General features: G+C 45.2%; 1 long non-coding RNA gene across 1 annotated transcript in view; it reads right to left on the bottom strand.

Annotated features, from left to right (window-relative positions):
• Positions 1–266: 266 nt before the first annotated feature.
• The window catches only part of LOC118173942, a 36,516-nt gene continuing 12,182 nt past the window's right edge, over positions 267–24,600 (bottom strand). Inside the window, exon 3 of the long non-coding RNA XR_004754458.1 lies at positions 267–470. This is a non-coding gene — a long non-coding RNA (uncharacterized LOC118173942). The remainder of the gene's footprint in view (positions 471–24,600) is intronic.

Genomic DNA, 24,600 nt, shown 5'->3' with positions numbered 1-24,600 from the left:
AATGTAATTCCCCCTTGCCCTCACCCTCCAGTTAATCAGAAGGCAATGACACCTTCCTCGTTGGGTTAGTGTTAGTTGTACTTATCAAAAGTAAAACTGCTGCAAATGCAGATTTCTTACAGGTTTTTGTTGTTTGTTGTTGTTGTTTTGTGTTTTTTTTTTTTTTTCTACATGTACACCCCCACTTGCAGTGTGACAAGAGACAACAACAACAACAAAAAAAAAAACAATTAACTACCAATGCTCTTTACAGGGAATTTTACATCTAAACCCTTGTATCCCCTGGTCCTTCCAGAGTGATGTTAAAACACATCCAGAGCCAAAATGCTGAAGCCATGCCTGAAGCCACCTTCAGCTGGTGTCAGACTGATGGCTTTGTGTTCTGGCTTGTGAAGGTCAGACACTTCAAGGAAGAGAGGCATGTAGGTGTAATAATCTCCTCTAGCTGCAGCTGTAGTATTGGTCCATTTCTAAATGAAACAGAACAGAAATCTGTAAATTAAAACAAAACAAAAAAAAAACGCTTATTTAATCTTTTGCTTTCTTGTCTCCTTACTATTTGTTCCTGGGTAACCAGATGGGTGCATGAGAGGAAATTAAAACTAAAGGGCTTGTTGTGGTCTCACATAGAGCAAATCAGTTTAATCCATTTTAATCAGCTGCCTTTGAAATCTTGGACTCTTACCATGATTTATCACGTTTCCTATGGGAGGAACAGGCAGTTACAGCATCTTTCTTCAATGCTGCTGCATGTAGTCCTTCTATTCACCTGAATGACCACAAGCATGCTCTGGCAAGCTTCACAAAGAAAAAGAAAAAGAAAAAAAAAAAAAAAATCCCAGTCACTTTTCCAGGCTCTTCAGTGTGCCCATGTGCTGCAGGAAAGGTGCAGTCCCTGCAGCCCAGGGACTGCCAGCCACCTGCCAGCAGGGACCAGTTCTGGGGGCTGCACCTGCAGCATCTGCAGAGACAAAAATGGCAGGGAAGCTGCCCAAACCTGCACAGTGTAGGAGCATGAGAGTGAAAGGAGACCCAGCATATTGGTGGGAGCTGAGGGCATGATTTGAGCTCACCGGGGCTGGGAGAGGTTGCAGTGGTTGGGAGCATGGAGTTTGCCCTGCGGCAAGACTGGGTTACCAGGGACGTTTTTCCTACCCCTGCTGTCCCCATGTCCAAGCCACAGCCCCCACACCAGCCCGTAGATCAGGGGGCCAGCTCCACCATTGGACCTCAGAACCATCCCTGGTGTTACTTGGCCAACACCAGCTTCTCCTGTAGATGAGCCCTCCTGAGGTGCCAGGCAGCAACCTGCACACAAAATAATGAGACACATTCCTTTCTTTTTAAGAAATCTTGTAGTATTCCAGGTAGCCTGATTTTTCCCATCTTATTAATTTTGCTCTGGCTAAATGAAAGCTGATAAAATAGAAACTGCTGTAAGACCCAGAGAAAATTAGGTTATGTAACCTCGTTTTTATTTATTAACATGATATCAAAGTTGTTTCTTATCATTCTTCAGGTACATTGTGCTCAGGAATAAATTAAACTGTCTATTCAACAAAGAGGAGCAGCTTTTTCTCCTGCTAATTTTCTCTCTCCTTTCTCCAATTCTCACTCTATTATTAGGGGAAAAAATAACAAGCTTAGCTGGAGCCAGAGGAGCCCTTCCAGCTTTGCGCAGTACCCCCCTTGTGACTACCTTACGTAGTCCAAGTGGTCCATCTATCGGTCTCCGACCGATACGACAAGCAACAAAGTCAAAAGTACAGTGATGTTTTCCTTTACATAATTATTTGCTGATGTTGCCAAATGGAGTGACAGCTCTGCCCTTTTTAGGGCAAGATTTGTGCAAAAACCAAAGGCACGTAAATCATTCCCGTGTTTCCCCCTGGTTCCCATTTCTTCCCGCCCTGGGCCCAGCAGCCTGGGGAGCAGTGGTGCCAGCCAGAGCTCTCCCAGTGCCCATCCTGCTCCCCAGGGCCCTGGCCTCCAGCCACTGGAGGCTGCAGCAAGGCTGAGGCCAAGAGGCCTGCGGGGAACACAGTGCGGCCTAGAGGTCACAGTGCTGCTCCGCCTAGGGCCCCGCACCTGGAGCTTTATGAGGGAGAGCATGGTCACCCCTCACCACCTGTGAACAGCTTCAGTGTGAAAAAGAAATAATAATGCACCACTCGTGGTCGGTGGGGCAGATCTTCTAGAAACCCCCTTGAGTTTCTGGGGATGGCCAGGGCAGGGGCAAGTGTGACTTGCCAAAGGTTCCTGGTGGTGGTAACCACTGTAAAATTAGTGTATTATCTAATTCCTCTGGAGTCATTTTATGGCAACATTTTACCCAGAGGGCAGCAAGGTCAGCAGGCCTCTAGCATCACCCAAGCAGGCACGAGGAAGGGCCTGGGTCGCAATGGTTCCTGACAGCACAAGGCCGCAGTTCTGGCTATCACCAGAGTCTGTCAAAGGATGTAAACCCAAGGGAGACAAATGGAGAGTGTGTTCATGCTTTTTTCTCTCTCTCAGGCTTCCTTGAAGGGCAGGACGGCATAAGTAGGTCTGTCCCATGACGTTGCACTGCAAATATGGAAGTGTTAAAATAACTAATCAAAACCTGACCCAGCAAAGAGAGATGAGCAATTCCTGAAAGCCACCGAGGTTCAGCTCCTGTGCTAATAATTTGTCTGTGTTAATCTCAATTAGGCAGCAAAGTCTGTACTTATTAAAATTGCCAGCTTTCTATTTTATGTGTGTAAGGGCAAAAAAGAAGTCAAGTAGATGTGTGGGTAACACTGCTGAGGGAAAGCACAAAGTAAATAGGGGGAGAAGAAGCCTTAGTTTTTGTTGTGTTGGTGGGTTTTTTGTTTATTTGTTTGTTTCAAAGGCTGGTGAGACATCAGGATTCCTGAGTAAGCATGACAAGAACCTGTTATTACATGACATGGTGCCTTTCCAGAAAAACAAGGGACAGCAAGAGGTGCCATGAAGGTCTCGCTGACCTGCCACCTCCTGTGTTTCATTCCAGTGTTAAGCTGGAAGAGAGATGGTATATAATGCTGAGAGCAGGCAAATTAAAAGCTGCTGGGACACAAGGCATATAGCAAAGGTTCTATAAAATCAAATCAAATTGCAATGGAACAAAAGAGCAAATGGGAGAAGCCAGTCGTTTCTGGCTGGAAACTGATGCCTGGAAATTTTACCCACTGTACAGCAATAAAATATTATAGGACAGAAACATTTTGTCTGTATCCATGGGTGTATATGTATGCTTCAGTGCATCAATGTAGTTAGAAATGGCAATAACAGGCAGTGTTGTTTTCCTATTATTTTCAATGTGAGTTTGTTGTCCTGCTTCTGCTTCGCACCTGCAAGTCTGAAAGTGGCAGTTCCCCAGTTCAGACTTCACCATTGTCTTTGGTAGTTATCATATTTGTGCTTATATAAAGGCTATAAATGAATAGTTCTTAAATTTAAACCAAAAGTAAAATCAATCCTTTCTTTTTCTCCCCCCCCTCCTTTTTTTTTTTTTTTTTTTTCCCCAGATGACAGCAAAACCATGAACACAGGTAGGAAAATAATTGATACATTCTAAGAAACTGTCAGGTGTGAGAAATGTTGAAAGCTCAACAACACAATAATGGTATGAGAAGGTGTTAGACAGCAGATTTATGTAGCAGCACCAACACAGCATAAGATATAATATGACAGAAATTAAGATAACACAATTCTGGGAAACTGTTCTACCTTTTTTTTTTTTTTTCTTCCTTTTTTCGTTTTCCTTCTGGAAGCAATGCTGTTGCACATGATCTGAAACACAGCAGTTTATGGAGGAATATGGGAGAGGTCCACACAGAAGAGCCCCAGTAGCAAGCAAGGACTCTCTGGGCATTTCCACAGTGTTTCCAGGAGCGTAGTTGCAGGTGCTGACAGAAGGGCAGAGCTCTCATTTTTCCCTTCCTCCGCATTTCTTTTGCTGGCTCATTTGCCCAGATTTAAATTATTTCCCCACTTAAGGAGCTTCAGCCCTGCTGCCTATGAACTTGTTTAGATGTCCACACCAAAGGGATTGTCAATGCCTTTCTACATATTAACACCATGTACACAGTTGTCCAGGTCCATGACCTCCCCATCATCCTTAAAACATCTGGGTCCCTTCAGCCATGCTGCTTTGTGAATTGAAAGATAAATATCCTCCCCAAATTTGGTCCTAATTGCTTTCCAATATTTACAGACTTAACCTCGGCTTGAAGAACCAAGGGTACTTTTCAAAGAACATTGGTGCTGACTTCAGTGCCTCAGGAGGACCTGTAGTGATTACATCTTTCAGTCTCTATATCCCTCAACACCCTGTCCTTTATTTTAAACTGCACAGTATCCTGCCCTGACCAGATTAAGGAAACAGACCACTTTTTCCATCCAGCTAAATTCTCTGCCTGTATCACAGAATCACAGAATTTCTAGGTTGGAAGAGACCTCAAGATCATCGAGTCCAACCTCTAACCTAACACTAACAGTCCCCACTAAACCATATCCCTAAGCTCTACATCTAAACGTCTTTTGAAGACTTCCAGGGATGGTGACTCCACCACCTCCCTGGGCAGCCTGTTCCAATGCCTCACAACCCTTTCAGTAAAGAAGCTCTTCCTAACATCTAACCTAAAACTCCCCTGGCACAACTTTAGCCCATTCCCCCTCGTCCTGTCACCAGGCACGTGGGAGAACAGGCCAACCCCCACCTCTCTACAGCCTCCTTTAAGGTATCTGTAGAGAGCGATAAGGTCGCCCCTGAGCCTCCTCTTCTCCAGGCTGAATAAGCCCAGCTCCTTCAGCCGCTCCTCGTAGGACTTGTAGGACTTGTATCTGCCATGTTTATCTAATCAATAAAGCACCAATAGAAAAGCAAACTTTTCTAAGGCAGCCTGAGCTTTTTTCTTTTAACCTAAACAAAAACCCTGAATCGCATCAATTTCCCATTAGAGCTGGAAAATTTCTAGCATCCTATAATACTGCTTTTTCATTTCACTATTCTGCTGGCATTTTAGATGCTTAAAATGAAAAATTAGCTCTCAGAAAGGAGGATCTTCCTGATTAGAAAAACTTGTTCAAACTGTAATGGAAAGATCAGAACAACTTCATTAGTCTTCATTAAATAAAATAAATGTTATTTCTCTTCCTTTCACATACAATCATATATTACAAATACTAATATTGCAGAGATGTTTCTTTTGTCCCAGAATTTAATGTATGAAACTGCAAACCTCATTGCATGAAAAACAACTTACAATCACCAAAATGACACGCAGTTCATCTTTTTTACATTCATTAATTTTCTGTAAATAGAACACAGTCTTTGCATTGTTTGCACTAATGGAGAGCTCAGAGCAGTTTACCCTGTTACTACTTATCATTTATTTGGGTAATAATTTTAAAAAGCTTTTAAATTAAAATGATAAAGATAGTTAGGGGGAAAGATACAGCCTTTTGGAATTTTTCAAGTATGATAGATTAACCCAGAAAAAAAAAAAAAAAAAAAAAAAAAAAAAAAAAAAAGATGGTTCTCATTTAAGAGATGTGCCAGGGCTGGCTGCACATCTCAAGCAATTTCTCAAGCCTCCCTACCTCACGCTAGGCATCTTGCCCACATCCATTTTGGCACATAATCGCACGAGTCTCCTGCTCTTGACTCCTGCTGGGGGCTGAGCCTCATTCAGCCAGTCCCTGAGGGCACCCTGCTGCCACAGGCTGTGACTAGCGACTCACCGCATCCCTGCAACATGGGCTAGCTGCAGCCACTGCCGGTGAGGGGCTGGTGATACCCCCAGCTCCCGCAGCTGAGCCCACCTCAGCCTTCAGCCACACCAAGGCCCTGGGCATCGCTCTGCCCTGCTGGGGCCATGGGAGAAGACAGGGAGGTTGGAGTGGGCATGAAGTATTCATCCTAGCATACTTGGTCCTCTATTTGCATCCTCTGTGCAAACATGCTGTCAGACTTTTACTATTTCACTGTGAAAAAAAAAAATGTGGTTGTTACAGGGGTGCTGTAAGGAAAAGAAGGCCCCCTGGTCCCCTGGCTGCCACCCTTCTGCAGCCCCTTGGCCAGAGGACACGTCCTTGGCAAACCAGCTCAGTCCTCCTCCTTACACAGCCCTAGTCCTTAACAGCTGTTTGTCATCCTGGGCACACTAATTTGAGGGAAAACAAGGAAAACTACACAGAGCTGCATGTGAGCAGATAACTGACAGGGAGCTGAAAGCGCTGCCATAACAGTCCAGGCTGTACAAGAAGCCTTTATTCCTGTGCATCAAAACTTGAGTGCTTTGCAAGAGATAATGTTTAATGATGTTTCTAATGCATTTTTCTGTTTGATCTTGGATTTTTTCCTAGATTTTACAATTCTGAAACAATGAATACTTTTGCAGTGGTGCTTTAGCCACATTCCCATTGCTCCTTGGTGCGGTTACCACCACGCACAGACCTCCACCACCTGAACCAGGGCAGCACCACAGGCGAGGCTGGGAGCCGGGACACCGCTGGTGGGTGCTGTAGCACTGGGCAACACTCAGAGATCGTGGGGTTTGCTCCACATTGTTAAAAGGAGCCAAGCAGCTTCACAGCAAGCAGCACTCCTGTGTAAAGTCAGCTCCTGACAAACACAGAAGGTATTTTTCATCTAGGCTGTGTGTGACAGCAGTCACTGGTCTGACACACTAACTAGCTAGCTTCTTCTGTTGCTAGCAGGGCTACAGTTGCCTGCCAGAGAGGTTTGGGGTGGGTGGGAAAACCTGGCCAGCTCTGGGGACTGCTTTAACTTCCTCACACTGATCTAGTTAGGAGCTCTGAGTCACGGAGGATGAGGGAAGGCAAGAACAACCAGAGCAGCTTTTTCCCAAGCTGTGATGCATACAGCCCAAGAAGACACTTGTTAACTGTGGGGTTTATTCAGACCCTTCGTGTCTGACACATACATTTGGTTGCCCAAGCCTCCACAGTCCACAGTGTGATTCAGAGCAGAAACCAGGCGGGATGCTCTGAACTCCCCATAACAACAGTTTGCCTGCTTCTGCTGGCAGCGGAGGGAGCCTGATCATCAAACTTGGATGCAGAATTTGTGGGCCTAAAAAGAAGAATGCAGCCAGTACTCCCATCCCTCCCCCTGACTAGTCGCTCCCAGCCCTCCCCATGTGTACTCATCCAAAACCAAGCAGTGTGTGAGCATACCCTGAAATGCTCACATTTCTCAAATGCTGAAAGTGCTGCTGAAATCACACCAGTTGCCTCCCACTGAGATGCAGAACCCACCAGCTTAACCCCACCACTCGCCTTCACACCTGCTCATCTCTCCAGGGCTGCCGGCACAGGACTGCAGCATGTTGGTGGACACCATGCAGAGGAAAATAGGCTCAAAATACTACAGCATTCTACTTGACTTTTACACTTTACATATTTATTTTTCTTAGCCTTTTCTGCCCATGAACTAGGACACCTTACTCTTGCAAGGCCAGCCCCATCACTCAATTAAATTTACACCCACTACCCATCAGCACTCATTATCTTATTACCATGCTGGTTTTATTATTACAGCTTAGCCTGGCAATTAATTACTAACCAAATAAATAATATTAAAAAATATATAGCAGACCACCCATAGAAATCTCATTTAACAAAATACCTTTTTTTTTTTTTTTTTTTTTTTTTCTTTTAGGAAAACTATAATTTCCTCTGGGTAATAGGCTTGCTTCAGCTAAGCCTCTCAGGCTCACTTGTATTTTTACAAAATGTAATAACAAACATTAAAAACAGGAAAAAAATCAAATCAATAGTGTGTTCCTTTGTCATCTGTAGGTGTTTAGGTGTTGGGAGAAGAGGTAGGCTTTCACTGATCTGAAACAGCAAACACCATGCAGTTGGCTGAGGAAAATCCCTGTACTTACATTAGCTTTCCAAAGCATGGGCCACTCCAGCATCTGGATGCTGAGCATCCTTCCATGCATTATGCAGCCAGTGAGGCACTGCCGTAAACTATAAACCTAATGCAAATTTAATATGTGCTAATTATACAAGCCAGTATTCTGCAGGCAGATACATGAGGGTAGTCACTATTCCCCATTTTCAGAAAACACCAGGACTGACCTCAGAGTAAGAGCAGGGCAGTACCTAGTATCCAAACTTACAGCACACATTTCTAAGTTCAATCCCTTTCACTCCTCATTTCAGCAGATTTAATAATGTATTTCCACAGGAAAAAAAAAATGCAGAGGTTCCTTCTCAGCAGTAGGGAAGAACTGAATATTATTTGCTATCAACTGTAAATCTAGTTCAACATAAAGTACTCAGGAGTGGGTTTTGCTCACACTATTAGATTAGGGGAATGGCATATGGCATATCAAGTGATTAAGACTCTAAAATGTACATTTAAGGCCAGCTCATAATGAAGTTCTTGAGGATTTTGCAATTAATGGGAGAACTGGGCCTTTCATAATCTATTTAAGTAGAATATATTATGCATTATGATAAGCACCACAGCAAACAAGCTGTCCAGGCATTTGTTTCCCCCTGGAGCTCAAGAGCCGTCTGGGAAGCGAAGGACGTCCACTGCTGCCCGTGCCATGCCCAAGCCCTCCAGCCAGCCCTCAGCTGCACCCGAATGCAGCGAGCCCAGCCTGGGTCAGGGCAGGCAGGAGGACATCCCACACAGATGGCCAAATCCTCCAAATTAAACAGCGGGATTCCTACAGTGCCCACCTTCTGCAGCCAGACAGCCACCTGGAACAATGATTTGCTTTATACAAAGAGCATTTGTCATTCTTCTTTGTGTGCTTTTTAAAATTTTGTGCAAATGTCTTCATCTCTGGAGCTCAGCTCCTGCAGTCATGTCCGGCTCTTTTTCTTTTCACTGGCAACTTACAAACTCCCCAAAATAAGGAATTTTAATGGGAGTGCTGATTCAGCCTGCGCTTTGCTGTACCAGCACGGAGTGCATTGAAAGGATGAAATAAAAGGACTTTAAAAACTCCAGCTCTGCGTGTCTGATGATATTCTCTAGGGAACAACCTGGCAAGTTATCTGACAATACCCATCCAGAGAAGCTTTCAGTCTGCCTGTGTGCTATGCATGCCAATGAAGGCAGGAATAAATAATCCATGCAGCAAAGTGGTGTATTATTTATGCATCATCACATCCATCTATATAGAAAATTGGCCCTAAATTAAGCAAGCAGGTATCAATATTGCCTACGTGCTGGCTCCCAGGGAAAGGCTTGAGGGAAGTCAAAATATCAGTAATAAGGGGTCTTTTCCTCCTATCGATGTAAACAAACAGCCTGTGCCACTGGAGCAATGTTTATGTTAGTAAATACCCCGAGGTGCTTCACAGAAATCAATCTGCAGAGAAAAATTGCATAAGATAATAAAAATTCAGCAACTCTCAAACCCAACCCTTACTGCATGTTAGGGGCTGGGGGGTGAAGGGTGAGGAGAGAAATGGGGAGGTCAACTCTTTTAATTTCTCAGAGCGTAGCTCACAAAATTATATCTTCCAAGCCCTGAATACCATGCTGCTTACTACTCGGTTCGATCAAATTCAAGGACAGGAGGAATTGCAGGAGGGAAAGCAAGTAGAATCAGCTACAAGCTGCAGGAATACGTGTTCAGAGGAAACTTCTGCAGTGGAGGGAACTGGGCAGAGACCCCTTGTACGAAATCCAAATGACTTGGCAGGTAATTTTCCACCCTCCTCCTGTGGTCCCTTACTCCTGTTGCAGTGCAGCAGGTCCAGTGCATGGCAGCCTGCAAGGAAATGCCACCCCGTTCTGTGACCTCGAGAAGCTCCACGCCCTGCAGTAACAGTGGTATAGAGGACAGAATTATGGTTTCAGTGTAAAACCAGGCAGGATAAAACTTGGCTTCATTGTAAAAGCAGGCAGTGAATACAGTATTGTATTGCTTGTGATGATGACAATTGGTAAGGCAATTACCTGCACCTCTGCCAGTGGGTCCCATGAAACCAAGCAAAGGCATCAGCTAGCCTTAATTTTAATATTTTAATAATTAAAAAAATAATTCAATTTAATATTTTAATTTAATTTAATATTTTAATATTAAAAAAAAAAAAAAAAAAAAAAAAAGCTTTGCTCCGATATTCACCCAGATGCCTGGCATTGCCACAGCAGTGGGACTGCCTTTACTCACGGCATCTCCTTTTCTGTTCGTCATGCTCAGAGCCCGCAGGGCTGCAGGTACACTGCCTCCTTTGGGGCAGGACTGGGCTCAGATCACTCTGCTGCTTAGTCAAATGCAAACCTCTGCATTTATCTGCTCTTTACCTTTACTCCCTGGCTCAAAAAGCACAGCAAAGTCAAATCTCCAGTGTGCAGAAAGGTTGGGGAATTCATTAATGGTTACAAGTGACACTGAGGTCACCCAGATTTGGAGATGCTACAGTGTGTGCATGTTTTTTGTGTTGCTTACAGTGCCAGAAAGAGACATCAAAATCCAGAACTTCTGTCCCTAAATCCAAACATCCTTGAAATCCCACAGACACTTTAAACATCGGTCTTCTCATTAGCAACCCCTGTGGCCTACACATGGTATAAAGCACAGGTTACAGTTTCCTGTGGGTCTGATGTAACGAACCCTTGTGCCACTCTGCACAACTGGAAAAGAACTGGCAGGGAGCAGAGCTGTGTGAAATGGAGATGAAGAGATGATGTCTCCTCTAAGCAAGAGGTGACTGTGCTGCTTCAATAAATAGTCAAGATTTTGCTTGGCCATTCAACTCTTCCAACTCTGTAAGTCTCAGAAGGTTTTTCTGCTCAAACACACTCCACGAGGTTTTTCGGTTATGACAAAAGGTGCTGTTTCCAGCAATGTCAGAAACCTCATGAGAACCAGTATCTTCTTGCCAGACATCTCTTATTACCAAATCTGGTCTGAAACTGGATATTTGGAGGGATGGAGAGAGGGTTGAGGCTACGGAGAAATTATGGAAGCTTTCTTTTCAAACATCAAACTTGTTTTCTGTACCAATTATGAATGAAGACTGAAGTTGGCTTTTCTATGGATGGGAGAAGGGAATGATGGGTGAAACATAGCGGAAAGGATGTGAGATTTTTACAGAGCTGCTCACATATGATTGATTCATATCACTGAGACTTAGATGTCTAAAGAAAATCCATACAAAGGACTGGGAGAGTTTGCCAGCTCTCAGAGACCATCAGGGCCATAAATGCATTACTGCTTTTTGAAAGGGAAAAACCCAAACATTGTAAGGAGCCCTTGGACCCTAGCATTTCTAGCTGGACTACTCTTTCTGTAGATTTTAGATTTCTCCTTGTATTATCTGTCCCTTATTTGATCAAGCAGCCTATCTAGCACGAGACCATAGGTTTCTTTGGGCAGTTACTTCCCCACCACCCTGGTAGACCCTCATACCCACATACACTAGGAACTGGTCTAGTAAAACCCACCCTACAGCTCTGTGACTGAGTGCAGGCAATAGGAAGCTGTAGCACCCCCACTGTCTGGATTAACCCCTACTGTCTGTGGATTACCTACTGCAGACCTGTGCCACAACTGCCTTCTCCTTCAGTAATTTTTTGTACCCAGCCAGGTCTGTGGACCACTTTGATTTTCCTACAAGTGCACTGTTTGGCCTGTCTGCCTGCCTTTCCCTTCCCTATCTGTACTAAAACCAGTTAGCAGTGCAGAACAAAAAAGGAAAAGTGTTTCATAATACGTTTCTCTAAGACTGTATTCACAAACTCAAAATGCAGTAGTTAAACCCAGTTTTGAACATGGTGCAATTCTGGGGAGGGGCAAGATGAGCTGCATGGGTCTGGTCTAGCTGTTAGGCTTAAAACTACATCCTAGGTGACCTGAGAGATAACATTTGCGTGTGCAGGAATCTTTCCTAGTGGTGATCTCTGAGTTTGCCTTGGCTGGGAAAGGTGTGGCCACAAGAGGCTGCCTGTTAGACCTTTGATACTTGTATCTCAGACGGTTCAATGCCTTTGTGTCAGAGGATCCTAAAGCATTTCACTAGTTTTGCTAAGGGGACAATAATGGTAGAAACCATTCAGCACACACCTGAAAAGGAATCAGAGCAATCCCCAAAATCTTCCTGAGCATCTGGGGAGGGGAGGCACTCACAAAGGGCTTTAATACTTCTCTGCCATAGCTATAAGCTCTGACTGTTTCAAGCAACCAGAGATTTACATCAGGAACCTTTAAATATAGAAGTAATTTTGTGTAAACTCTTGCCTTTATTGCAGCTCTGAAAGGAGCAGGGAAGGAAAAGCCTTTCTTTTTTTTAGACTTGGCAGGAAACAAGCAGTTAAATAAGTGAATACTATAAAATGAAAATCTTAAAGTGATTACAAATATGAAAGGAGTGAATACCAAATTGAAACAGCCGTTTAATCAAGATAAAGCACTGAAATCCAGCAGTTGGCCTCTTTCCATGATCCTGTAGAGCTGTGCAAAGGAGGCAGCTCACTGTAGCATTGCCAGTCTCAGTTGCTCTCTGCTGACTGCCCATACCCCATCTTCCACCTTTTACAGCTTTTCACATGCAAAATGCCTTCCTTTATGGATCACCCTTGATGTAAAGTGGCTTTAATTATTCAAGAATTGAAACAAATGTGAAAAAGTCATTGCATTTTAATTGCTCTAATAATGGCAGGAAGCTGAACTGTGACTTAAGTACTGAGAAATTAAGAGTAAGACCATGTTTGCTAAGATGCCATTCCTTTAATAACAGCTCCTCTATTTTGTCCCAGTCTCCCCACCTTTCCCCACCCCATAACCAGTCCCACCAGTGTATGCCAGGTTTATTCTTAAACTCCAGAGATGGTTTGGTCTGTTAGACAGTGATATCTGCAAATGGGAGCTTTTTACCATATGCAATTTTAAGGTTGAGAGATTTTCTTGTAATTTACTGATATCGGTCTTAAGTGCAGCTTATCATCTCGAGCTGCCTGCTTAGCCTAAGCACCCACAGACGGTGCAGCCACAGCCTGTTGGCTCCTACCAGGTGGTGGAGGTTGCAACGATGACATTTCGTGGCAGGGAATTGGCATTGGTGAGGGCACAGATCCCACTGCCTGGCAGACAGCGAGGCACTGGCGGCTCCTTCCCGCAGGAAATATGCTTGGTTTTCCTTGGCGTATGCGATCAGCAACAATAAAGCCCCCAGGATCTGGAAATGGGAGAGGAGGCCATCAATAAAGGATTTTCTACTTGCTGTACTTTCTGTGTCCATTACACTAAAGCATAGGTGGGAACAAACACCGCCAGCCAGCAGCGGTGCGAAGCAACATCGCCACACAGCCCTGGGCAAGAACTGAACTAGGCTGACATTACCACCACTTTGGAAATTAGTGTGAAACCCATCAATCGATAGCCAGGTGTCACCTCTGAATGTCTCAGTTATCACAAAGACAGTTTTTCCTCCTGCACAAGGAAGTTTTCTGCTTTTGTTGCCATCTCTGTCACAACAGGAGCTTTAATTCCTCACACCAGCTTCCTACCTCAAAACAGAATGCTCGCACTCTTGCACGATTCCTCTTGTGACCGCACCGCCCAGCAATATAAAGCCAGACAGAACAAGCTCAGAAAAGGAAAAGATGCAGGTGGATTACAGAGTGAGGCTATTGACTTGTGGCAGACACTGGCTGGAGTCAGTTCCAGATATGAGCTGAACAATAACTAAAATCTTACACCCCATCACCTTTTAACGTATATGGAGAGACATCCAAACAATTCCTTTCAGTGAATGATTTCAGGCAGTCATTAGCCTCGCACAGAGAGAACACCACATATAAATACACAGGCAAGTCTATTTTAAGGAGATTAAAGTTATCAAAACAATTTTTAAGAATCAATATAATGGGGAGGGGGGGGGACGCCAAACTCCATTTTAACTCGCCCTCTCCCTCTCCGTTCTCTGTTCCCATTCCTCTTTTTCTTTCAATGCTTACGATGCTCAGTACAAGTTCAGTACTGATGGTTGTGATGCAGCATTTCCATAAACAGCCCAAACAAAAGCCTCAGGGTTATAAAGATGTTATTATTGGGGTAGCTTATTTTTGCTGGAAGAATCATTAATTCAAATTGCAAATCATAATAGAAGCAAATCCCCCTATTTGTTAATTGCTCATCTAAATCAAAGTGAAAATATACCAGATATTGGCTATGCCTTTATAGGCCTCTGCTTTGGGAGTATTAGACTGCTGCAAGTTGCACAAAGCAGCTCAACCAAGGAACAAAACAGGAAGGGAACTCTAAGTCACGCTGTACCCTTGCTGCAGCCCCCAGGTGTCCAGGAGACCCCCAGCCCTGTTGGTGCCAACTCCCTGACCAGGGGAGCCAACCCCTCTGTAACACTAAAATGCAACCTACTGCAACCAGGCTACATTTGCATTCAAAAGTAGGGTGAAATTACTCTACTGCACATTTCAATGAAGGAAATTAATCTCATGAATTAGCATATGTTGCTGTGAGACAATTTCCAGTTTCAGACGAAGCTGAATCTTGTGTGTATGGCTTTAAAAATAAAATCTTTCCTTTCCTTTCCTTTCCTTTCCTTTCCTTTCCTTTCCTTTCCTCCCCTCCCCTCCCCTCCCCTCCCCTCCCCTCTCGAGATACTCTCAAATGTCCCTCCCTTCAAACTTTGCCTTCCCTCCCCACACACCACCAGGGAGTCCTGCCAAGGGGGAAGCCCAGATCCCAGCTGCAGTATGGGAATGCTGCGAAGCCTCTCAACTTTATTTATTTATTTATTTATTTTTCTGAGCAGTCCTCGCAGGATAATTATGGGACACTTGCTCGGGTTTCAATTTCACTGTTAATTACACACATTAGAGCCATGTCTATTTAGCACCCTCCCAGGAAACATCCCTGTCACTGATTTAAAGACGCTTCCAGCACAGGCAGGATTTTTCTCCCATTGCGCTGAGATTAGACCCTGTTGCTGGCCGGACTCTCTGAAGGGAAAACTCACCCACGTGCTGCCAGAGCCCCCAAAGTATTTTCCATAACTTCACTAAAGGACAAATCACCTGCAGTAACTATGGCATTTTCAGTCACCTGAAAAAAGGGTGCTGGCATGGTCCATCAGGGCTGCAAAGCTGGACTTGGTCTCACACAGACAAGCTTTCTCACAAGACACTTGTACCTCCTGCTCCTCCTTCAAATACAAATAAAATACCTTATTGTTACCACTAAAAATTCAGCACCTAGACTGTTTAAGCCACCAAACCTATTGCGAATGAAGTGCTAACACCTTTTAAAGCAATGAGCCAAGCACAGTATCTAACAATGAGGTCATTACATTGTTCCTGGCAAGTGCTGTAGAAGGATGAAATTACACCTGTGACAAGGGACATCATTTGATTTGAATATCAGCTCTATTAAACAGAAAACAGCGACTGCATCAGCTCCACACCACCACCTGACAGCATGCTGAGGAAACTGTTTGGTACGGTCAGCAGGTAAAACCAGAGCAGGATAATTCTCCTTGTGCTGCCTTCCCAGGAAGCTGCAGAAGTAACAGGCATTTACAGGGAAATTTAACTGAAACTGTGGCGATTTGTTCTGTGAGAATCTTCCTTTCTTCATGGTAGCTGCTTGGGGTCTCTTTTCAGTTTCACATTATGAAAATGATTATTCAGAGGAGAAAATATCATAATACAGAAGCTGCTGTGCAAACAGGAACATTTGAAGGAGAAAACCTTTATTATCAAAGAACACGCAATTTAGTATACAGTGAACAGATAGGAAAATGTGACAGCAAGAGAATACAGAGTAGCTCTCACGGGGAGAGCCACCTGTAGCACCAACATGAGCTGACTGTGCAGCCACCAGAGAACCTGACGATGCCCCCAGCAGGCCGTGCACATCCTCTGCCGTCTGCAGAGGAAGCAGTGCAGCAGTTTTTGGCAGGATAAGCTGGGCAGATCTGAAGTTAGCCCCAATTTCTTCACCCTTGGCTAAAGCTTGTCTAAGGCTACGCAAAGCCACACTGCTAAAGGGTAGTTCAGAGGGCTGTCTGTTACACAGCACTCCCTAAATTAAGCTTCACCATCTCAAGAGAAGCTGGTGTCTCTTTCTAGAGCTCTCTCTGCCTCAACTCGTTGCCATCTCCAGGGCATCTCTAGACCTTTCAAAATCCCATGCCAGCCTCAGCCTCAGCTGGTGGCCCCACTCTACATTCCAGAGGCTGATTTCAGGCCATTCTGAAGCCAGACCACGGACAACTGTGGCAAAGAGAACACTTTTACAGACAGCACCATCAGCCATCACTGGCCTCACGATGGAGTAGATCCCTCCGACCCCAGCCACCCCGGAGCAGTGCATGGGGATCAGCAAAACCAGGGCAGTAGTGTGCAGCGGGGTGAGCATCACTGCCCTTCCAGAGGAGCAGGCAAAGAGCAGGGAGGTTAATTAGTTCATGCTTTTAATTAATTTGCCCTTCCTAAGAGATGCTATAGATGCAATCCCAAAGTCTTCCTTATTGACAGGGTAAATTTATTACATGTTGAATGGGCAGCATATGCGCTTCCAACCTGCTGTGCCCACGTGCACACAGCGCTCTGGTGAGCTGTGCCTCACTAGCAGGAAGAATCTCGGTGGCCAAGTGTGGTCCCCCATCCCCTCTTCAGACTGACCATCAGCCTCATCAGTCTCAGACAGGCTCCTCTGTGTGTGTGTGCGCATTGCTGGGGTTGTTGTTGGAAGTGCCCAAGTTTGAGTCCATCAACTTTTCTTTCTTGCTGCAGTCTCTTTGGCAAAGGAGGGAAGGAGCTGTCCATTGCCACAGGAGAGCTCATACCTCAGGCAGACCTGCCATGGGATAGGAGCTGACTCACTTGCCCCCCCCGTGCTGCCCACACTGATGCTGCTCGTGCCGCCGTCCACCTTCCCAAAGCACGGCTCTGCCTTAATGTAAAGCATGAGAGGTGTCTCACTGAACATAAAGAGATGCCCGTGGCTTTGGAATCAATCCCTTGGTCCATGTCTGCAGGATCGGGCTTCTGGTTTACAGTCAGCTCAGCAAGGAGGCAGGTGCTCAAATCCTCTGAGACCTGTACCACAAAATAGCAGTTTAGCCCCAGAAATTAGTGGCTCTCCACTGTGAAGTATCTGCCATGCTTCCTGGAGACTGAGGTATTGCAGTTGCTTACAGGCAAGCTGGTGAGGCACAACATCTGTGTTTTAGCACAGGGCAGCTGCTCCTTAACATCACCGAGAGAGGTCAGAAATCCAGTGTCAGGCAGAGCAAGATTTCTGTTTCTTCCTTGCTGTGTGAGGGGGAGGAGAAGAGAAAGAAGAGGTGAGGGAATCAGACCTGAATGTTTCCAGCAATAATTAATAGCACATCTCAGCACACACAGAGGGGTCTGTGGCATCCATGCAGAGGAGCTTGTTTGAGACGGAAAGGTGGCCTCGGAGGCTGTTGAATTGGCTGGGAGTATTGATGTGATTAACAATTATTTGATTTGGAAATCAATGCAAGGAAGATTGTTTGCTTGCTTTGTCCAATTTAGTCCATGAAATACTGGCTTCAATACAGGGAGAAATTCAGCCAAAGCAGGAAGGTGATTTTGAGGAGGGGTGGAGTGGGGAGTGTTTGTTATTTTGTCAGACATCCGTCTGGATTCTGGATGGTGAAAACTTGAGCATTCAATCAAATGTTTTATATGTGTCTATAATAATCCAAACAAAGGAACAGCTGACAGCTCATGAGCATTTAAATATAGAGCGATTTCTATTTAGCAATCTTGTGACTGCATTTGCTGTATCTACGTGCAAGGCTTCCTAATCATTATGTGGTTTTTGTTGCAATTTGGCTGCAAATGAAACTCTGTGAATTTACAGGAAACCCAACAAAAACACTAAGTCTTTAAGAGAAATATTAAGAAGCCATTCTCCTGGGTCACAGAGCAAGGAGGCTGCATATGCACAGCCATTAAGGGTTGCTGGGTATAAATTTTTGGGCTTATATCTTAACCCAATCTATATTTGGAGATCTCTTGTGATAATTGATCATAGATAATCTGTATTAGAAAGAAGTATTTTTGTGCAAGGATCCCTGGGTGAAGTTTTCATCACGTGGGCTGGGAAGCAAATTGGTAGTTGATAAATGGTCTGTCCTAGCATGAATATAATTCTTCAAATATGTGAAAAGCTCACTGATGAAATCCTAGACCCCATCTTAGGGTCTGATTCTGCCACATTAATTTTACTGAGCAGCTACTTTTTCCACAGAAACTGCTATAAAAATCAACACAAGGAGAAACATCAAATGGCACATCAGAACTGAAAGCTTGTCATCTTAGTATTGCCCTTGGGAAATTTATCCTCCTAAAAGCAGCAGCTTTGTCAGTTATGATGTAATTATGTCATCACTCACTGTGGGAAATTGAGGTTTTGCCCTCCCCAACACCATCCAGCAGGTTACTCACATTGCTCTGAAAAGGATGGTCTCTCTATTTAGTTACTTTGGAGCTGCAAGACTCCCCCTGGCTTGAATCAAGATTAGATGTTCAACATTTGCTGAATTCTGAGCAAGGAAATTTTATGAAGTAGGATAGCAGACAGCCCTGCCTTTTGCACTGGTCTTTCTCACAGCCATGGATTGGCCCAAGCTGGAGCTGACCGCAGGAGATGGCAGGAGATGGGTTGTACCAGGCAGCTCTGCCTATGGCAGACAGAGCTGGCTGCCAACTCCTTCCTTCCCTCACAGCTTCCAAGGCAGCATCTCTTTTCAGTACCACTGGAGGTGTTGGAGGCTGTTTGCTCCACTGCTGAAGGCTGTGTGAGCCACCTGTAACTCCTGTGGGGCAGAGAGCTGAGTACTGGTTACTCAACAGTACAGAACGGAGCAGAACTGCCTCTATGGTTTTGTGGAGTTACCTATATCTTGGATACCTGCTGCTGAGTCTTCTCACCTCCCTGGTTAGAACCAGGGATGCTAATCCCCTTGCCATCCTTAGGGCCAACTTCTCCATAGTAGCTGTTCTTAAAAGATTCAAATATTGACCTCAGAAATCCCCTACCTGTTTGGTCCAGTAGTTGATCTACCAGGATGAAAGTATTTCCTTTTGAAACAGGCTCCATCCACAACATCACCAGCATGACTTCAGCATGTCTGTGTCTTCCTGTGATCCTTTGACAGAAGAGTCCCACCAGCCAAAGGCACCTGGGCACCTCTGGGCAGCCAGACCCCTGCAGTTCTGCTTTCTGTGACTGTACACAGGCTTCCCCTTCAAACAGCACCAGAAAGTTGCAACAGCTATGGGCCAAAGCAGGTGCCAGAACAGATTAACAGATTTTACATACAAAAGCACTGAAAGGAAACAATGTGCTACTCTATATTTGGACACTGGGCAATACCAATATAATCCAAAAGGAAGGATAACAATCATCCAGTGGAAAAAACCATCAGCAGAGAGGCTGAGCCCAGACTGCAGCAGTTAGCACAGAATCACAGAATAGTCTAGGTTGGAAGAGACCTCCAAGATCACCGAGTCCAACCTCTGACCTAACACTAACAAATCTTCCACTAAACCATATCCCTAAGCTCTACATCTAAATGTCTTTTAAAGACCTCCACGGATGGTGACTCAACCACTTCCCCGGGCAGCCTATTCCAGTGACTAACAACCCGTTCAGTAAAGACGTTCTTCCTAATATCCAACCTAAACCTCCCCTGGCACAACTTTAGCCAATTCCCCCTCGTCCTGTCACCAGGCACGTGGGAGAATAGACCAACCCCCACCTCGCTACAGCCTCCCTTGAGGTACCTGTAGAGTGCGATAAGGTCACCCCTGAGCCTCCTCTTCTCCAGGCTAAACAGTCCCAGCTCCCTCAGCTGCTCCTCGTAAGACTTGTTCTCCAGACCCTTCACCAGCTTCGTAGCCCTTCTCTGGACTCGCTCGAGCACCTCCATGTCCTTCTTGTAGCAAGGGGCCCAAAACTGAACGCAGTACTCGAGGTGCGGCCTCACCAGAGCCGAGGACAGGGGGACAATCACTTCCCTGGACCTGCTGGCCACGCTGTTTCTTATACAAGCCAGGATGCTGCTGGCCTTCTTGGCCGCCTGAGCACACTGCTGGCTCATATTCAGCCGACTATCAACCAATACCCCCAGGTCCTTCTCTGCCAGGCAGCTTTCTAACCACACATAGCAAGTTAAAATGATTACAGCAGTTTGGGCTGTGATCACCTTGGACCTCACAGGTTTTTCACTAACCTTTTTTCTGCACTAAATTTTTCACATTGTAGACAATTTGAGTAGTGATTCACTGCAGTCTCCTCCATGAGTCATTACTGAAGGAACTCTTAAATGAATGTTTAGCATTTTAAACAAATGACTCTACCTTTTGAGATGGGATGCAAGCTGCAGCTGGTCACTAGATACTCAGACCGGTTCTCAAAGGTGAGATCCATCTACGTCCACTGATGTATCTGTATTTAGGCAACTCAGTGCTATCCTTCAGCCTCTTTGTGCAGCTATTCAGTGAGGCTCTTAATCTCCCTGCCTTATATTTGCAATACTTAGATGTCCTTGTTCACATAAAAAGAAGACCTCACTGAGTTGGACAGTGGCCATAGCTTTTCATACATGCAAAATAACCCCACCAACCATTAACATTATTAACTAACTGGAGTAATTTTGCAGCACAGGCAGAAAATTAAACTGTTTTGTGCATGGAGAATGAGCATTTTGGGGTGCTTCTGTGCATTGTGGAAAGGTGGCTCTACCTAGAGGAGAGTGGTGTTGGGTGAGTTGTTTCTATTTCTGTAGTGTGCTCTCCCAGCAGAGAACATGCGGAGCTGCCTCCGTCCCCTTTATTTCACAAGTATGGCTGGCAGGCACACAACATGCTCTCATGGCACTTCATCCCTCATGATGCCAGAGTCCTTCAGCCCCTGTGTCTTCCTGAGGCAACCAAAGACTTCCTTTTGCCAGAATCAGCTCAGCCCCCACCCCAGCTCTGCACCCATGAGGATGCTCTGAACCAAGCCTGGGCTCAATCAGCTCTGCAGCCCAGTACCAAGCTCTGCAGCTACACAGGCTTCTAGACAGGCCCAGCTGCACTTATTTCCACCAGTATTCAAAACTAATACCACCACCGCCTGTAGAGCAACAGCTGAGCCATATCCAACCTTTGTGTGTGTGAGAGATAAATGCTACACAGGCTCTTGGCTTGACTATTAAGGTGTTTGCCTTGTTGTTCTTAACAGCATCAGCACTGCCGACAAAAAGCAAGCAATGCATTTTAATAAATCTGGAGAGCTGTGTTTGGCCTTCCAAGTAGTTCTGCAGTCAGCTTAATGAAAGTGAGCCACGCACTGCTGCAAACCAGGCTTCATGGGGATGCGGGAAGGAGACAGCACAAACGTTTGAGGTTCAGATGAGCAACCTTCTGTGCAGACAGTCCCTGAAGCAAAGGCAACTGCAGAGCTGTTTTGATTAAACAAGCCTGAGAGCACTAAATTTCTTTTCCTGCAGAGTCCAGGGGAGGAAAGGGACCAATTCCCAGTGCAGGGCCATGGAAGTAATGGTTCAGAGATCACCCCTTACTGATTTTGCCCCCTTGTCCCAATGACACGGGTGAATTCTCTGCAAAAGCTCAGATCCCTGAAGCAAACACTCTCTCCCTTTAAGAATTCCATCTGTAGAACTAACTGGTAAATGTTCACTCCCCGTGGTTTTCCCAAATCCCACCCGCGCCCCGCCAGGCCCGCCCAGACATGGCGCCCCCCTCAGGCCTGCGCGGGCCCGGCTAGGCCGGGCCCGGCCGCCTCAGCCTTTGCCGTTACGTTCCTGCCCTCTAGTGCGCAAAACGAGCTTCTCAGCTTTTCTTGCTGCTCTGAGCCAAGGCAAGAGAAAGCCTCAAACGTGAAATGGGTTTAAGACTTTTCGAGGTACGGCTGTACCCCGCTCCAGCCCCTTCTGAAGCAGCGGGGCCAGCTGGCAGGGGCCGGAGCTGCGGCGGCTCCCCATGCCTTTGGTTCTGCTCAAATAAACGTGCACGTTTTTAGGTTCTCAGCTGTTTTGAGGAGTTTGTGGCAGAGAACTAGGCTTTATCTGAAGATTTGTAGGACTTCAAAAGGGGGCTATATGAGGCTGGTTTTATTTAACCTGAAGTTCAGAGAACTTTTTTTCCCCAGAGGATGTGAGTTGTGAGGTTAAGGGGAAAGAGACAAATCCCTGTAGGAAAGAAAAAAAAAAAAAAAAAAAAAAAAAAAAAGTAGAAATACAGGGCCAGAGTTTCCCATGTGGCTAGCCAGGAAGGAGCAATAAAGCTTTACAGGCTAAGAAAATTTCAGAGAGAAATTTCAAAGTTACCAATGCCCTGGAAGAACATGTACAAGGTACAAACCCTATTGATGCAAATTTCCCAGGATCATTCCCTGTTGTCATTGCGTTCACTTTGTCCAGCTGCTAAAAGAAGCCAATTTGAGTTTACAACCAACCAACAAAACAGCAAAAGATAGGAAGGTATGCCATAGCTCTAACTTAGCTTCCTGACTGCTTCTTTGTGAATCAAAATATTTTCTCTTAAGCCAGAAATATTTGGCTCATAGTATGACTGCTTCGCTTCAGTACAGTGTCCCAAAGTAGAGGGAGTTAGTGCTATTTTAATCCCCAGTTTGGCACTAATCCTCCATACCCACAGCATACGTATGAGATAGCAATGAGGTCCCATATGCCTACATGCTGCACATGGCAATTTCCAGAAAATGCAGAAGAGTTTTAATCCTCAGGGCTGGCCAAGGTATTCTTAGCACAAGATCTAGTGGAAGAGAGGATGGATGTGACTGGATGACATCCCTGCAGCCCCGTGCCTCCAGCCTCTTCTGTGTTGTGCTGGTCTGTAACAGACCCTATTGGTGCTCAGCAGGGCTGAGCACACACAGCTCATCCCTTCAGTTCACCTCCACACATGCAGGGCTGTGCAACTCCTATGAGATGTAGGTGTACTGATACATGGAAATGGTATATCACAGAACTGACAAAGCCTAGATCCAGTCCCAAAGCCAAGCCCTGCATCTCCTTTGTGTCTACTAATGCCTTAGAGCACATTGCATGGTCTAGAGTAGATGATTCCTTAAGAATGCACCCCCAAGCAAAGCATCGTTGCTTTAGTACAGTCAATGGATTGCAAAGTTTCATCATTTAATTTAATCTCTTTCACAGTCATGCAATTCCCCATCTAGAGCCCTACCTATCTAATAGGCATATATTCATCAGTGTCCCGGTCTCTTCTGATAACAGCAATAGATGTGGCATGTGGATCAGACACTGGATGCTCGTTGTGCAGGGAGGAGCATGGAGACAATGCCAGTCACCTGAAATGCAGAGTGGGAGAGGTGCAGGGTGTTGAACATTTCCCATCTCTTAGATGTTTTCTCTTAGATGTATTGTGAGACGTGACCGATTCAACTCTTCTTATACAGATTAGTATAAAGAAACACAAAAATCCTGTTTGAATACCTTGAGAACACCTCCTCAGCTGGCTCATCATTACCTATTGTGAGACATTTCCAAAAAAAGCACATTTCACTGTGTGGGTCAGGAATATGCCCGGTGGTATGAACAAAAGGTGCTGAAACAGAAGTCTGCATAATGGACCAAACTGAGGAGCGTGCCTGTCCACCTCAGGTGTCTTCCAGCAGCAAACCAGCAGCTTCAAACCTGCCCAGGTGCCTAAATAAAATAAAATAATAAAAAAGCAAGAGTGACATGGCAGGCATGTTCCCACAGCAGCTGGAGGCCATGAGCCCTATCGCTGAGAGCAAAGTTCCCTGCCACAGTGCTGGGAGCTTCCTAACAAAAAGCCCTTGCTGTTTCAGCTGTAATTACGCAAATCCCTTTGACAAGTTTGTGTCAAAACCACTGGTCAAGAACCAGTATTAATGAGACCTAATCCACACTTCGGAGGCACCAGAACATAACACCACAGCTCAGGGGGTTTAAGGCAGCAGAGTGCACGTCTCAGCAATGCTTAATTTTATCCACATGATTTTGAAGGTGCATATGTACAGAGAAAAAGAAGAGGGAAGAAAAAAGAAAATTAGTAGCTTTATGAATTTAACCCTTCCAAGGTACAGCTAACACACCAAGCTGCCTGTGAGGCTAAAACCTATTGAGGTTGTGCATAGCCAAAATGTGAGTACCCCCAAAAGTTTGTGCCTTTGAGAAGAAATGTTGAAATATCACTGAGGTGCTAAATAAGACAACTGTAAACACACCTATTTGCTTCTCCCAGAGCAGGCTGACACCTGGAAACTGCATGGGCAAGGGGTAAAATAAACTACCTGCGTTATTTACTGTGGGAAGGGAAAGACTGGCAATGCTCCAGCCCGGCCAGCCCAATCCATACAAGACCAGTGTCCATGTCCTTACACAGTACCATTATAAACACAGCCATCTGCTAGCAACAGCGGGAGGCCAGGCACAAGCAGGAGGAGCAAGTGGCTGGCTGCTAAGTGCCCCAGGTTGTGGGCTTTCAGGAGTTAAAGCAACCAGAGGGATCTTAAACAAAAATGAGACAAAAACAAACAAACAAACAAACAAACAAAAAACACTAAGCAGGAGCTCTCA

The sequence above is a fragment of the Oxyura jamaicensis genome, chromosome 13 (assembly GCF_011077185.1).
Source record: "Oxyura jamaicensis isolate SHBP4307 breed ruddy duck chromosome 13, BPBGC_Ojam_1.0, whole genome shotgun sequence".
In the NCBI taxonomy this organism is placed as follows: domain Eukaryota; kingdom Metazoa; phylum Chordata; class Aves; order Anseriformes; family Anatidae; genus Oxyura; species Oxyura jamaicensis.
Note: the sequence above shows the minus strand (reverse complement) of the source record. Positions and strands in the feature narration are given on the sequence as shown.